The sequence below is a fragment of the Pseudorca crassidens genome, chromosome 2, assembly GCF_039906515.1.
Source record: "Pseudorca crassidens isolate mPseCra1 chromosome 2, mPseCra1.hap1, whole genome shotgun sequence".
Taxonomy (NCBI): Eukaryota; Metazoa; Chordata; class Mammalia; order Artiodactyla; family Delphinidae; genus Pseudorca; species Pseudorca crassidens.
In genome coordinates, this window is record NC_090297.1 from 81,240,847 (window position 1) to 81,255,057 (window position 14,211).

The 14,211-nt window shown below is 39.9% G+C and overlaps 1 non-coding gene across 1 annotated transcript; it reads left to right on the top strand.

The window, feature by feature from the left end:
- The first annotated feature begins 8,355 nt into the window (after window positions 1-8,355).
- On the top strand, window positions 8,356-8,458 carry LOC137220285 (U6 spliceosomal RNA). The gene has a single exon (XR_010941595.1). It is a non-coding gene; the product is annotated as a U6 spliceosomal RNA (small nuclear RNA).
- Window positions 8,459-14,211: the final 5,753 nt, after the last annotated feature.

The following is a 14,211-nucleotide window of genomic DNA, read 5'->3' on the forward strand; positions in this document are numbered from 1 at the left end:
ATTCTACATCAAGCTATTTAAAGGAATTCAAAACAAGAATTCAAACATATACACCAATGTTCATAGCAGCATTATCTACAATAGCCAAAAAGGGAAACAACCCAAGTGTCTATCAACAAATGAATGGATAAACAAAATATGGTATATCCATACAATGGAATATTATTCAGCTGTAAAAGGCAATGAAGTTCTGATACATACAAGATGGATAAAGCTTGAAAATATTATGCTAAGTGAAATAAGCCAGATACAAAAAGAACAAATATTGTTTGATTTCACTTGTATGAGATATCTAGGTACTCACAGAGACAGAAAGTAGAATAGAGGTTACTAGTGTCCAGGGGAGGGGGACATGGAGAGTTAGTGCAAAATGGGTACAGAGTTTCTTTATTTTTTAAAAAATAATGTACACATACTTCCTTTCTTTCTTTTTTGATTTAATTTAATTAATTAATTAATTTAGCTGCATTGGGTCTTCTTTGCTGTGCGTGGGCTTCCTCTTGTTGTGGTGAGCGAGGGCTGCTCTTTGTTGCAGTGCTCGGGCTTCTCATTGCAGTGGCTTCTGTGGTTGCGGAGCACAGGCTCTAGGCACGCAGGCTTCAGTAGTTATGGCACGTGGGCTCAGTAGTTGTGGCTTGCAGGCTCTAGAGCGCAGGCTCAGTAGTTGTGGAGCACGGGCTTAGTTGCTCCGCGGCATGTGGGATCTTCCCGGACCAGGGCTCGAACCTGTGTCCCCTGCATTGGCGGGTGGATTCTTAACCACTGCACCACCAGGGAAGCCCGAGAAAGAGAATCTTGATTTGACTTAGTTGAAATAATAAATTGAACACATAAATAACCACCCCCCAAAATATATAGTATATGAGATGGTGTAAGTATATGGAGAAAACAAACAGAAGCGAAGGGGTGTGGGGGAGGGTTATTACAATTTTAAATAGAATAGTCAGGGAAGACCTCACAAATAAGGTGGTAAGAGAGCAAGAGGTCTGGCAAAGAGCATTTCAGGCAGAGAGAAAAGCAAGTACAAAGGCTCTGAGGCAGGAATGTGCCTGGTATATCCAAGGAACAGCAAGGAGGCTTTGGTGTAGTTAGAATGGGAAGAGCAATATAGAAGATGCTAGGATATGAAATCAGAGAGAAAATGGAACCAGAATACATAGGGGACCCTGACATCTTTAGGACTTTGGCTTTTACTCTAAGTGGGATGGATATGCAGAGTGACGTGATCTGATCCATTTTTTACGTTTAAAATCATCAGCTGGCTGCTGTGCAGTGAATTGACTCTAGGGAAAGGTAGAAACGGGGAGACGAGTCAGAAGCTATTGAGAAAAGTGAGTGCTTGGACCAGAGTAGGAAGTGCAAGAGGGTGAGGAGTGATCAACGTGGATGTATTTTCAGTCAACATGATTTGTCTTCAGATTGGCTATGGGAAAAAAGAGAGAGAAATCAAAGATGACTCCAAGATTTGGGGGCCGGGCAACAGAAGGATGGAGTTGCCATTTACAAGACAGGGAAGACTGAAGGATGAGCAGCGTGAGTGGTGGTGGAGAATAAGTTAGAGTCGGGTTTTTGTCATGTGCAGTCAAGAGTCCTGACTAATACTGAGGTAGTCTGAAAAGTTTCCACAAAGTAAGTGATATTTGAGGCAGATCTTAGTGAACAAAAGTGCTGTTCTGTTAGGTAACTGAAGAGGGTGTAGATGTATTTAGTCAATGCTTATTGAGCTCACTTTCTTTGGAATCTCATCTATTGGGCTGTATTCTATATGTGCATATTATTGTATATGCTGTATCATCAGGCTTTTGCTGAGTTATGCAGTAACAAAAACCTCCAAATCTTGAGTAACAAAAGTCCCCCAAATTTTGGCAACTTACACCAACAGAGATTTATTTTCCACTTACGTTTCCTTCCATGGCAGGCTCTGCTCCACACCAGCTTCATTTTATCTTTTAGATGGTGACATGTAATACTTGGAGAATTGTTGTATGGCATCACTATGTTCACTCATTCATTCAATCAGCAAATGTTTATTCAACACCTGTTTCATGCCAGGCAAGGTTAAGTACTAGGAATACAATAATGAACAAAATAGACAAAACCCTAGATATTTTGGAACACATATTGAAAATGAGCAATTAAACACACATGAAATAACTATAATAAATATTGTATTCACAAATAAAAGCTGTAAGTACCTCATTTAAATTAGACCAATATAAACATAATTAGAGGGCTTCCCTGGTGGCGCAGTGGTTGGGAGTCCGCCTGCAGATGCAAGGGACGCAGGTTTGTGCCCTGGCCCGGGAAGATCCCACATGCCGCGAGGCAGCTGGGCCCGTGAGCCACGGCCGCTGGGCCTGTGCATCCGGAGCCTGTGCTCCGCGGCAGGAGAGGCCACAGCAGTGAGAGGCCCGCGTACCGCAAAAAAAACAAAAAAAAAAAAATTAGAACTGGGAATTCCCCAGTGATCCAGTGGTTAGGACTCCACGCTTTCACTGCCCAGGGCTAGGGTTCAATCCCTGGTCAGGGAACTAAGATCCCACAAGCTGTGAGGCCAAAAATAATTTTTTTTTAAATTTTAAAGATAATAATAAAAATTAGAACTAAAATCTATTCAATTTGTGAACCTTACTTATTTATTGTTTCCCGGAAAGCTGAAAGTGGTTTCCCTGCCCCAACACTACTCATTCTGTAAAAACTGGGGAGGATGAAAAAGAATATTTTATCTTTGTTTGTAATTAAGTATAAGTTATGGGCAACATACAATTTACTAGTCTTGGATCCTAACTTGTGCTCATTTCAGCATTTAATATTTTTTTCTTTTATTGAAATATAGTTGATTTGCAATATTGTGTTAGTTTCAGGCATACAGCAAAGTGATTCAATTATATATACATATATTTTTTTCAGATTGTTTTACATTATAGGTTATTACAAGATGTTGGCTATAGTTCCCTGTGCTACACAATAAATCCTTATTTACTGTTGCTTATCTATTTTATGTATAGTAGTTTGTATTTGTTAATGCCATATTCCTAATTTATCCCTCTCCCCCTGCCTTTCCCCTTTGGTAAACATAAGTTTGTTTTCTATGTCTGTGAGTCTGTTTCTGTTTCATATATAAATTCATTTGTATTATTTTTTAGATTCCACATATGTGATGTCATATAACATTTATATTTCTCTGTCTGACTTACTTCACTTAGTACGGTATTCTCTAGGTCCATCCATGTTGCTGCAAATGGCAATATTTCTTTTTTTTATAGCTGAGTTCAAATTTTAAGACTTTAATCTCTTGAGGTAGACCTGAAACAATGGCACAGAATTCTATTTTCTCCATCATATTTTCTTTTAAAGGGCTTAACTCCCGTTTAGTTATGATCCATAAAGTTTTTGTAATAATTAAGTATACTTAAGTATAAAAAAGGCAAAACTGTAGCTCTGTGAGTCTCAAATAATATCTAATTCAGCAATAAGAAAAACACAATGTAATTCACTTCTATTGTGTATTTTGCCTGAATGACAATCAGGTCTGATTTATTACCATCTATATGTAGCCAAGAAATTATCAATCATTTGTAAAACTATCACCTGTTACTCCATGAGCTCTATCCACTTATTTTTTTTTTAATATAACTGTTCACTCTAGATTTTTATCTTAGATATTCCCAAATCTATACCACAAGGAAAACTCCTAATCTATCCAAAGCTGAAAACATTGTAGTGAAACAGAATAGTGTCAAAGAAAATATCTCAGTAGCGGCCAGAGAGAAATGAATGGTAATTAGATAAACAGCAAGTTTAAAAGCAAATAATTTAGAAGACAGAGAAATGAGGTCATTAAAAATGCTAAGAGAAAATAATTGTTAATGAAGAATTGTGCTCCCATTCAAGAAGAATGGTGAAATGAAGATCTTTTTGGATAAATAGGAACTGAGAATGTTTACCATAAGAGACTTGCACTAACAGAATTTTGAAAGGGAATTCTTTGGGACAATGCTTCTCAAACTTTAACATGTATACAAATCACCCAGGGATTGTATTAAATGCAGATACTGATTCAGTAGATCTTGAGGAGGAGCCTAAGAGTCTGCATTTCTCATAATTGCCCAGGTGATGCCAATGTTGCTGGTCTCAGACCAGGAGTAGGAAAAGAAAGAAGGAAAATAATCCTAGCTAAAAGGTGGGAGATGAACTACTGAGCAAAGATATAGGTAAGCAGGTAGTCAAATCTAAACAAATATCTGTATAACAATAAATATTGCTAATTTGAAAGATTAAAGAAAAGGGTAAAACAAAAACTGGAAAAAATAGCATTTAGGTTGGTAAGGTGGATGACCAAAGTTAAAGAGTTCAAAGGTCCTTATATTGTTTCGGAGGGAAGAATTAACTTGGGATATTGTTACGAATGCTTCAAGGGTGACCACTAAAAGAACAAAAATAGAATATGCAATTTCCAAGTTAGTAGAAGGGAGAAAATAGAATATGATAACATACTAGATAACAATAATTTTTAAACCTTAATATGAAAAAACAAAGGCTCATGAAGAAAAAAACAGGAAAAAAGAATAAATAGAAAGTGGAAACAAGTAGAAATGTTAGTAATTTAATAAATGTAAATGGAATGAACTAGCCTGTTAAAGTAGATTGGATTAAAGAATAAATGAAACCCAACTATTTACAAGAGACATACCTAAAACATAAGAATATAGAAAGGTTTAAAGAGATAGAAAAAAGACAAATCATCAGTATCTGTAACCTGGTGATGATATACCATAGTTTTGCAAAATGTAGGAGAAACTGGGCAAACTATACAAGAACTTTCCGTGTATTATTTCTTACAACTGTGTATAAATGGACAATTATCTTAATAGAATTTCAACTAGAAAAAGAAGTCAGGCAAATATCAACTAAAGGCAGCTGTGGTAAAATCTCAAACTTTAGTGTGCATCAGAAGCACCTGGAGACAGATTGCTGTGTTCCATCCCCAGTTTCTAATTCGGTAGGTAAAGGGTGAGACCAATTTATAGCAGGTTTCCAGGTAGTGTTGATGCTACTGGCTGGAAGACCACGCTTTGTGGAACCTTGGTATGATGTAATGAACCTCTAAGTACTAAACCATTTGGGCAATTTTTTTTTTTTTTTGCCCGCACTGCGCGGCTTGCAGGGGCCACCGCAGTGAAAGCGCTGGGTCCTAACCACTGGATCACCAGGGAATTCCCCATTTTGGGGATCTTGTTTAAGATATCTCTGCAATTTTTTTCTGAGGGAGTAAGAGGAACTGGAGTATTTTAAAACAAACTTTTTTTAACTTTGTATTGTGTGCAATTAAAATATTTATTTTAGGCTACATCGGGTCTTAGTTGCAGCATGTGGGCTCTCTAGTTGTGGCCCACATGCTCAGTAGTTGTGGCACAGGCTTAGTTGCCCCATGGCATGTGGGATCTTAGTTCCCCAACCAGGGATGGAACTCGCGTCCCCTGCATTGGAAGGTGGATTCTTAACCACTGGACTACCAGAAAAGCCCCTAAAGCAAATTCTTGCAGCAAATCATTTCATCTGTAAACATTGTTTTAAACAGTCTTAAAAAATCTTAACCTTGGCAGTGCAGTGGTTCAGACTCCGCACTTGCACTGCAGGGGGCGCAGGTTCCATCCCTGGTCGGGGAACTAAGATCCCACATGCCTCAAGGCGCCACCAAAAAAAATAAATTAAAATTTTTTAAAAAGTAATTAACCTTGACTTATTATGGAAAAATAGAAACCTGTCTCCAATAATTTGAGAATACTCATCTGTCTCAAGCACACACTGAACATTTCTAAAAATTGACATGGAACATTTCTAAACATTGACCACTTTTCAGACAATAAAGCAAGTCTCAACAAATTTCAAGCAACTGGTATCATATGGAATATTTTCTCTGACCAAAATGCAACTAAATTAGAAGTCACCAGCAAAAACTTTATCTATTTACCTTTCTATCTTAAAGATAAGAAGATAGATAAATCAATTTTTTTTTTTTTTTTTTTTTTTTTTTTTGTGGTACGCGGGCCTCTCACTGTTGTGGCCTCTGCCGTTGCGGAGCACAGGCTCCGAACGCGCAGGCTCAGCGGCATGGCTCACGGGCCCAGCCGCTCCGCAGCATGTGGGATCATCCCAGACCGGGGCACAAACTCATGTCCCCTGCATCGGCAGGCGGACTCTCAACCACTGCACCACCAGGGAAGCCCAGATAAATCAATTTTAATCCCTAGAGATCTCAATATTTGAAAATACACTTCTAAATAACTTCTGTTTTCCAGCAATAACTCTACACTATGGAAATGTATGAACCCCTAATCATCTGTGCCATATAGGTGTACTGAACTGCAAAGTAAAATATACTTATTGCTTGGGTTGCAGTGAAAAACGCCTGAAAGCTATTGGCCTAGAAAAACGCTTACACATGTATATTAGTTTCAAGAAAGTTCATAGCAGCATTGCTAGTAATAGAAAAAATTAAAAACAAACCAAATATCCATTGACAGGTGAATGTGTATGGAATATTAACACAATGGGATATTATGTAACAGTGAAAATGAATGAACTACAGCTCCACACAACAGTGTAGATGAACTTTAGAAACATAATATTAAGTTGCAAAAGCACCTTGCAGAAAGCCTCATAAGATATGATACTATTTTTAGGAAGTTCTAAAAAGAACTAAATAATACATTGTTTAAGAAAGTATACATACCCAAAAAAACTATTAAAATAGATATGAAAATGGCAACGACATCAGGTTAGTGGTATTTTCTTCTGGGGAGAGAGGTAGGGGAATAGGATAGGAAAGGAGTGGCCCAGGTACATGCAAAGGTATTGGTGATGTATAGGGACCAGGTAAATTTCTGGGTTGTTCAAGGCCATCTGTTTTGTTGCTGAGTTTCATTACACACAGATATCCTTTTTTTGAGGAAATATTACATACCAAAACAATTTTAAAGAGGAAAACTCTGATTTAGTAAACAAGAAGTAATACTATTAAAATTCTATTTGTAGGGAACAAAATATTCAGTGAATTTTTTTTTCTACATCAGAGAAAATTCTGGAGCCTAAGTACTCAAGGACTGGGATCCTCAAGCCTTCAGACTTTCCCATTGTCCTTCCCCAGGAAAATGACTGTGACTCTCAGTCATTCAGAGCTTGGGAAATATAAACAGGTCCCGTCCTGGACAATGCAAGCAAGTTGGCATAGTTTTTGCTGACCAAGGCTTCTTTTCTCCCACTCTTAAAGAATTGCTTCAAATCTGCATGCCTCTCATTATTTCCAAAGCGTTCTGATGCTTAGGTTGGGAAAAGAATGTTTGAAAGTTTTTTGGGGTAAATCTTTCTGCATCCCTCCTTCTTTTTTTAAAATCTGATTACAGAAACATGTTAATTGTATAAAATGTGATTACAGAGATTAAAATCACTTGTAATCTCATCATCGAATGATAATCATCCTTGACTTTTTTGGTCTCTTTCCTTTCTGTCTCATTTCTGAGTAAATGAATACCTATAGTTGGTTAATTTATAAAAATGGGATCATAGTTACTGATACGATACGTGGAAAGCCATAAGATTGAACTGAGTGAGTATAGATGGAAAAAAGAAGAGGTTCAAAGACTGAGTCTTACCTAGGGCACAATTAGAAAGGTTGAAGAGAAGAGGAACTAACCAAAGAGACTGGGATAGAGCAGCCAGTGAAGTGGAAGGGAAACAAGGAGAGTGTATAGTCTCTGGGAAGCCAAGAGAAAAAAGTATTTAAAGAATACTTAGTCAATTGCTATTGATGGGTAAAGAGAAATGACCATTTGATTTAGCAAAATGGAAATGATTGGTGACCATGAGATGTTTCCATGGAACAGTGTAGGCAAAAGCCTGACTGGAGTGGGACCAAGAAAAAAATAAGAGGAAAGAAAATGGAATCAGAGAAACAGACAAACCTTTGAAAGACCTTTGCTGTAAAGGAAAGGTGAAGAATGGAGGAGTAGTTGTAAGAAAGTGTTTTTTGTTTGCTTTTAAAGTGAGATAAATAACATCTTGTTTGGATGCTAATGGGAAAGATCTATCAGAAAGGGGAAATTGAGGGTGCAGGAGAGAAAGGAGAGAATTACTGAAACAATAACACAGAGTAAGGTGCTGGCGTGGAAGAGTTAGCCTCAGATGGAATCATGGGCAGTTCATCCATTGTTACAAGAGAAAAGGCAGGGTATCTGTACACAAAAGTGTTTAGTTGGGTAGAGATGCTGGGAATTTATGGACATTCTTTTCTGATTGTGCTTATTTCTCAGTGAAACAAGAGGAGAAGTCATCTTCTCTAAGCTAAGAGAATGCTTGCTTTGGCAGCACATATACTAAAATTGGAACAATACAGAGAGGATTAGCATAGCCCCTGTGCAAGGATTATATGCAAATTTGTGAAGCATCCATTAAAACGGGAAGGAGAAGAAGAAGAAGAAGAAGGGGAAGGGGAAAGAGAAGAAGAAGAAAGAGGAGGAGGAGAAGAAGAAGAAGGGGAAGAAGAAGGAGAAGAAGAAGTGGAAGATGTAGCTAATAGGAAAGTATGAAATAGTTGTCTAGGAGAGTGAAAAAATAAATTCACTAGAGAAATATAATATGATTGCCAGGCATCATCAATGGCCCACTTGATGTGCATAGTCACAAATTTAAAATGAGAGCAGTCAGTATGGTTGTGCTTTTACCTCAAACACACTGAGCCACCTGGATGTAGACACAGAGTAGACAGAGATACAAATGAAATCAAAACTCAGATTTTGGTCAAATGAACAGCATTTTCTCTATGATTTTACAGCTTCATTCTTCCTCAAATTATTTCTTTCATGGAAAATAGGATGAAACATATTTCTACCAATACAAAATTTTATCAATATCTACTCAATACTTGCCTCTTCATTCTGGTCTTTCAGTTTCATGGACATCAGTTTCACTGTCTACCCATTCTGGCCCTTCAATTTGATTCCTCAGGTTAGTCACCCAAGATTTTATCAACAGTTTTCACGTTGATTAATTTCTCCTTCCTTATCACTTTCTTTTGTGCTTTTTGGCTTAGAAAATTCTTGAGTATCCTAAGGATCACATCTTTCCATGCTTAATCTTGTCCACAGACCCTTTTTCCCTACCCTTGAGTAGGACCTGGGAAACATATGAACACCTGATGGGACGTAATTAGTTCCTAACTCAGCTCAAACTTTTTCAAAATTAGTTTGTCCAAACAATGACATAATTTCCAATAAACATCCACTGATATTGTAATGATCTTGATCTATCTTTGGAAACACTTTTTACAAGGGAAGAAAGTCTTATAGAATTTTAATTAGAAAATATAGATATTACTGTTTTATGTACCCAGGTTTAAATCAGAGGAAGCTCATTATTAATCATGATCTGATAAAGCTGGAATTTCAGAAAGGTGAAACAATGGAAGTAGGGAGAATAGATGGAGGTAGAAGATGCTAATGATAAGTTAGAAAGTTACCCATGGTGCAAGAAACTTAAGCGAGACAAAAGAGTGTGTATAATTGGCCATGTTTGATCAGCTAAGCATTTGATGTTTGTAATACAAAGAAAAGCTTCTCACTGAGACAGTCCACACTGGTACTGTGCCTCTTAGGTTTCCCTTTATTCAGATGGTCTTCAAAGCATAGTAATGCCTTGATTTTTAAGTAATTTTAAGCAGAGTATAAAGTGAGTGGTTCTTGAGTCATTTGACAAGTTGAATTTTAAAAATCTGAATCTTTAATATGAGTATTATCTAAACAAATTCTGCTTAATTAACTGCTTCATTGCCCAGAAGCAGCAGTTATTTTATCTGAGTTCTAATTAATAGCTGGGTGCCCTTTGGGACTCTAAGAGAGGAATTTCCAACTCTGATTCCAATCACTATGTTATATCTGTAGTATTTTTGGAAACATATAACAGTAAGTGACACACAGCAGGAGAGAGTCCATCCTTGGAATCCTTAGGGGTTGGAGGAGATTTTTGTTCCCATCTGACTTTCTCCAGAGCCACTAAGGAATAGGAGGCTGAGAGGGCCAGTGTTCCTGCAATGACTGTGGTACAGCATCTTTCAGTCCTCAGTCCCTGAGCCAGGAGGAAAGAAGCACCTCTGACCGCTCCTCCCAGTGAATCCCACAGGACCACAGAGGAAGGGGTGTGGTTGAGCAAGCAACTCAGAGTGGAAGAAGATCCTCAGTAAGAGCGAGTAGCAGTTCCTCTGGGGGGACCAGGCCCAGCTTTGTGCAGCCACTTTGGGTTGCACACTAGTTGAGGGACTCCCACTTCCTGTGGAAATTCTAATTGGGTTTATGGAGCTGTTTAGAGGATACTATTTTTCTTGTAACCTCTCTTGCCCTCTCTCCTTCTTTCCACTCTCTCAACTGGATTTTCTAAGCCTCTTGTGTTGATCTGTGCCCATAGTATAACCCATGTATCAGTCAGTGTCCTCCAGAGAAACAGAACCAATAGAATACACACACACACACAATTCCTTTATTTTAAGGAATTGGCTCATGTGATTGTGGGGATTGGCTAATGTGAAATCTGGCAGGGCAGACTGGAAGACTAAAAACTCAAGCATGATTTTATGCTACATACTTGAGACAATTTCTTCTCCAAGAAATCTCAGTTTTTGCTATTAAGTTCTTCAACTTATTAGATGAGGGCTATTCACATTATCAAGATCATCTCCTTTACTTAAAGCCAACTGATTGTAGATGTTAACCACATCTATAAAATACCACTGCAGCAATACTTACATTAATGTTTGACTGAATAAATAGCATAGCCTAGCCAAGTAAGACAAACCATCATACCTCCATATAAAAGTGATTACAAAAATCCTAAACTTTTTTGGGCATTTACTATGCACCAAATATAATGCTAGGCACTTAACATGAACTGTATTATTTAATATTCACAACCCGACTTCCGGGAAGATGGCGGAAGAGTAAGACGTGGAGATCACGTTCCTCCCCACAGATACACCAGAAATACATCTACACGTGGAACAACTCCTACAGAACACCTACTGAACGCTGGCAGAAGACCTCAGACCTCCCAAAAGGCAAGAAACCCCCCACGTAACTGGGTAGGGCAAAAGAAAAAAGAAAAAACACAGACAAAAGGATAGGGACGAGACCTACACCAGTGGGAGGGAGCTGTGAAGGAGGAAAGGTTTCCACACACTAGAAGCCCCTTCGCGGGCGGAGACTGCAGGTGGCGGAGGGGGAAAGCTTCGGAGCCGCGGAGGAGAGCACAGCAACAGGGGTGCGGGGGGGCAAAGCGGAGAGATTCCCGCACAGAGGATCGGGGCCGACCAGCACTCACCAGCCCGAGAGGCTTGTCTGCTCACCCGCCGGGGGGGGGGGGGGGAGGGGGGGCGGGGCTGGGAGTTGAGGCTTGGGCTTCGGTCGGAGCGCAGGGAGAGGACTGGGGTTGGCAGCGTGAACACAGCCTGAGGGGGTTAGTGCGCCACGGCTGGCCGGGAGGGAGTCCAGGGAAATGTCTGGACCTGCTGAAGAGGCAAGAGACTTTTTCTTCCCTCTTTGTTTCCTGGTGCGCGAGGAGAGGGGATTAAGAACGCTGCTTAAATGAGCTCCAGAGATGGGCGCAAGCCGCGTCTAAAAGCGCAGACCCCAGAGACAGGCATGAGACGCTAAGGCTGCTGCTGCCGCCACCAAGAAGCCTGTGTGCGAGCACCGGTCACTATCCACACCCCCCTTCCGGGGAGCCTGTGCAGCCCGCCACTGCCAGGGTTCCGGGATCCAGGGACAACTCCCCTGGAAGAACGCACGGCGCGCCTCAGGCTGGTGCAACGTCACACTGGCCCCTGCCGCCGCAGGCTCGCCCTGCACTCTGTGCCCCTCCCTACCCCCGGCCTGAGTGAGCCAGAGCCCCCGAATCAGCGGCTCCTTTAACCCCGTCCTGTCTGAGCGAAGAACAGACGCCCTCCAGCGACCTACACGCACAGGCGGGGCCAAATCCGAAGCTGAGCCCCTGGGAGCTGTGAGAACAAAGAAGAGAAAGGGAAATCTCTCCCAGCAGCCTCAGAAGCAGCGGATTAAAGCTCCACAATCAATTTGATGTACCCTGCATCTGTGGAATACATGAATAGACAACGAATCATCCCATTTTGAGGAGGTGGACTTTGAGAGCAAGATTTATGATTTTTTCCCCTTTTCCTCTTTTTGTGAGTGTGTATGTGTATGCGTCTGTGTGAGATTTTGTCTGTATAGCTTTGCTTCCACCATTTGTCCCAGGGTTCTATCCGTCCGTTTTTTTTTCTCGTAATAATTATTTTTTATTTTAATAACTTTATTATATTTTATCTTATTTTATTTTACTTTATCTTCTTTCTTTCTTTTTTTCCTTCCTTCCCTCCTTCCTTCCTCCCTCCCTCCTTTCTTTCTTTCTACTTCTACTAATTCTTTCTTTCTACTTTTTCTCCCTTTTCTTCTGAACTGTGTGGATGAAAGGCTCTTGGTGCTGCAGCCAGGAGTTAGTGCTGTGCCTCTGAGGTGGGAGAGTCAACTTCAGGACACTGGTCCACAAGAGACCTCCCAGCTCCACATAATATCAAACGACGAAAATCTCCCAGAGATCTCCATCTCAACACCAGCACCCAGCTTCACTCAACAACCAGCAAACTACAGTGCTGGACATCCTATGCCAAACAACTAGCAAGACAGGAACACAACCCCACCCGTTAGCAGAGAAGTTGCCTAAAATCATAATAAGGCCACAGACACCCCAAAACACACCACCAGACGTGGACCTGCCCACCAGAAAGACAAGATCCAGCCTCATCCACCAGAACACAGGCACTAGTCCCCTCCACCAGGAAGCCTACACAACCCACTGAACCAACCTTAGCCACTGGGGACAGACACCAAAAACAACGGGAACTACGAACCTGCAGCCTGCACAAAGGAGACCACAAACACAGTAAGATAAGCAAAATGAGAAGACAGAAAAACACACAGCAGATGAAGGAGCAAGATAAAAACCCACCAGACCTAACAAATGAAGAGGAAATAGGCAGTCTACCTGAAAAAGAATTCAGAATAATGATAGTAAGGTTGATCCAAAATCTTGGAAATAGAATAGACAAAATGCAAGAAACATTTAACAAGGACCTAGAAGAACTAAAGGTGAAACAAGCAATGATGAACAACACAATAAATGAAATGAAAAATACTCTAGATGGGATCAAGAGCAGAATAACTGAGGCAGAAGAACGGATAAGTGACCTGGAAGATAAAATAGTGGAAATAACTACTGCAGAGCAGAATAAAGAAAAAAGAATGAAGAGAACTGAGGACAGTCTCAGAGACCTCTGGGACAACATTAAACACACCAACATTCGAATTATAGGGGTTCCAGAAGAAGAAGAGAAAAAGAAAGGGACTGAGAAAATATTTGAAGAGATTATAGTTGAAAACTTCCCTAATATGGGAAAGGAAATAGTTAATCAAGTCCAGGAAGCACAGAGAGTCCCATACAGGATAAATCCAAGGAGAAATACGCCAAGACACATATTAATCAAACTGTCAAAAATTAAATACAAAGAAAACATATTAAAAGCAGCAAGGGAAAAACAACAAATAACACACAAGAGAATCCCCATAAGGTTAACAGCTGATCTTTCAGCAGAAACTCTGCAAGCCAGAAGGGACTGGCAGGACATATTGAAAGTGATGAAGGAGAAAAACCTGCAACCAAGATTACTCTACCCAGCAAGGATCTCATTCAGATTTGATGGAGAAATTAAAACCTTTACAGACAAGCAAAAGCTGAGAGACTTCAGCACCACCAAACTAGCTCTAAAACAACTGCTAAAGGAACTTCTCAAGGTAAGAAACACAAGAGAAGGAAAAGACCTACAATAATGAACCCAAAACAATTAAGAAATTGGGAATAGGAACATACATATCTATAATTACCTTAAATGTAGATGGGCTAAATATTGCCACCAAAAGACACAGATTGGCTGAATGGATACAAAAACAAGACCCATATATTTGCTGTCTACAAGAGACCCACTTCAGACCTAGAGACACATACAGACTGAAAGTAAGGGGATGGAAAAAGATATTTCATGCAAATGGAAACCAAAAGAAAGCTGGAGTAGCAATTCTCATATCAGACAAAATAGACTTTAAAATAAAGACT